A 2,553-nucleotide genomic window follows, 5' to 3' on the forward strand; every position below is an offset into this window, starting at 1 on the left:
TTAAGTCAAGTAGAGGAAAATCCTGATAATTGGATAAGGGAAATCGCAAACAACTCTCCTCACTAACGGGAGAAAAACACAAAACACTTCGTCTGTAAAGTTGACCGCCCTGAAGTGAAATAAAGTTGCACATGGACAAAACAAGATTATATGAACTTTTTAAAAGGCTCATTTATCTCAGAGAGTAAATGAACCCTTGGTGTTTCACCGTAAGGAATACTCTAATTATAAGAGGAGCAGTATTAGACTCTCTATTCCTCTTGGAATAATATAACTTTCCGCTCTGTCTGTTCTATCAAAGATAAAGGGAAAGTTCATTACAAGCCTTAATTTGCAAGGGGCAAAACCTCTTTCCCCTATTAGGGTTTGTCAGTGTGATGCTAAAAATGATCCTTTGGTGGACTTGTGAGTAATTGATTCTCTGACGCGGACAACGCTCGGGAAAATGAAGGTATAAATGATGGGAGCGCCACGCAGCCGCTGGAGCAAACGCCGAGCGCGGGGCCCGTGGAGCTGGAGCAACGTCTCAGAGCAGAGGGAGACCCACCACCTCGGAGGTAAGAGGGGGGCGGCCCTGGGGGCTGGGCTGGATGGGGGTGTGAAAGTTGAGAGCAACTCAGAGACACCACGTCCAAGAGGCCACTGCCATCCTCTGCCCATGGACTGGTGAGTACATTTTAGGCCCCTCGCTAGGGGCTCTGGAATATGCTTTTGACGGTGGGTGTCATTTTGAGGTTATCTCGAATGCGTGGACCTCAGTCCCTGGAGAGGTGGCAGCAGACACGTGCCAGGTGTCTGTCTGGGGCAGATGAGGTCTCAGTGCTCCTTCGAGGGTGTGCAGGTGGGCTTCTGGGGCAAGACATCACCTGGCTAGATTCTCCTGTCAAGCACGGGATTCTGCCATGGACCAGAAAGGAACCAAGTGGCTGTGCAAATCAATACCGCGCACCGATCGCTCAGCCGATTCAGCATAATTGCCTGGAAATTGATAACATTTTGCTTTCTTGCTCAATTGCAGCCGCGCTCCTTACTCTAGGTTTTAGACACAATTATCTGCCCTTGAGCACTCCATTACCCCCACGCTCGTCTCTCAACCCGGGCTTTAATTGTCCTGAAATATTTGTATCTTTTACCATAAACCATCTCAAACCCTTTCTGGAAGGAGATGGGGTGTCACTCTCTTGAATGACCATTCAAGATGCTTCCTCATGAAAAACTTAGATCTCCTTCGACCTGGAACACTATCGGTGAAACAGTTTATAAACTGAATCAGGATGCCAATGCTTTGGGGTTCTTAAATTACACAGCAGAATATTTAAGAAAGGTAAAAGATTTTTTTCCAGGACCTCAAACATGGCCCTGCTAGTTTGGCACTTGAGACCTGACCTCTGCTGTTAGCTGAAGGTTCATCTGCAGAATTCCTTTAGCATTCCTGGCATGAAGTCTGGCAAAAAGTGCCAACTGATGTAAATCGAATGCCCATTTATCCTGAATCCAGACGACCTCAAATATATCTAATCACAGAATTAGTTTGTAAGCACTGCGGAGAGCTAACAGATACTCATAATGATAGATGATAAACCCTAAAATGCCTTCGGAGCCGTCAAGGGGGTGTCAGTGGTGCTCTCAGACTCATGCTCGATTTAATTCAGTGAATTCTAGCTCCTTAGACTGGCCAGGTGGAAGATGTGTGCCAACAGCTATTTTAGTCCTAGTGACACCTCTATTCTCATCATACCAGAAACTGGATAATTCTTGTTGTTTGCCCTCTTTGTCTAATGGGATTTTGCCACCCCATGGATTAGGTTCTCATACCCCAGAGGTTACAGTGGTGGCTTGACCCATCCCTGGGGCAAGCGGTTATGGCAAATCTTGTGCCTCTTGGTTGACCAGATAATGAGGTTGCCCAGCCTCCTTCTGCATGACCACGCGTTACTGGATTTACTATGACTTGCCCCCCAAAGTCTGCCAATATCGGGTTATTTTCAACTCCCTAAAACCATCGGATGTGCACAGGGACACGCCAACCAAGCAGGTGTTCCCACCTTGTCCCCCTTGTTTCTTCCCCAGAGACCCAGTAACAAAGAGCAAAAGCTTTCAGTCTTCTCAGAACCATTTCCCATGTGCAGGTGATGAATTCTGAAGCACCCCATGAATAGGGAGTCTTGTGAATAAGGGCTTGTTTCTGAGAGGCCGCCGTGCGGATCAGGAGGCCCGTTCTGAAGTGCCCACTCCGAAACTAACTTGATGGAGGACCATGGAAAAAGGCTCTTCTCTCTGGGCTCATTTCCTTGGCTGTAAAATTGGAGGTCGTGATACCTGCTCCCGAGGGCGAGTGTGAGGGTGGGCTGTGCGGGTCAGCTGGGCACAGGGGCTGGGAATCACTTGTGCCAGCCCTGGGAGAAGGGGCAGCGGGTGGGGAGGCTGAAGTGGAGCTTAGGCCAAAAACAGGGGTTAGGGCTTCGCTCTGGAGCGGGTGGGGTGTCACGGGCTTCGGAGAGGTGAGTGAGGTGGCTGGCGGCCTGGATGTGCTCAGGTCATTACAAGATCAGC

The 2,553-nt window shown here is 48.8% G+C and overlaps 1 protein-coding gene across 2 annotated transcripts in view; it reads left to right on the forward strand.

Annotated features, from left to right (window-relative positions):
* Window positions 1-489: 489 nt before the first annotated feature.
* Window positions 490-2,553, forward strand: part of GHRH (growth hormone releasing hormone) — an 8,969-nt gene continuing 6,905 nt past the window's right edge. Inside the window, exon 1 of one of the 2 annotated variants that reach the window (XM_007447728.1) lies at window positions 490-557. The gene's annotated coding sequence lies outside the window, so the exon portion shown is untranslated. Of the gene's footprint in view, window positions 667-2,553 lie in introns of both variants that reach the window. The other variant, XM_007447727.1, reaches the window with a different exon arrangement.

This window comes from Lipotes vexillifer, unplaced genomic scaffold (genome assembly GCF_000442215.2).
Source record: "Lipotes vexillifer unplaced genomic scaffold, Lipotes_vexillifer_v1.1 scaffold397, whole genome shotgun sequence".
Classification (NCBI taxonomy): domain Eukaryota; kingdom Metazoa; phylum Chordata; class Mammalia; order Artiodactyla; family Lipotidae; genus Lipotes; species Lipotes vexillifer.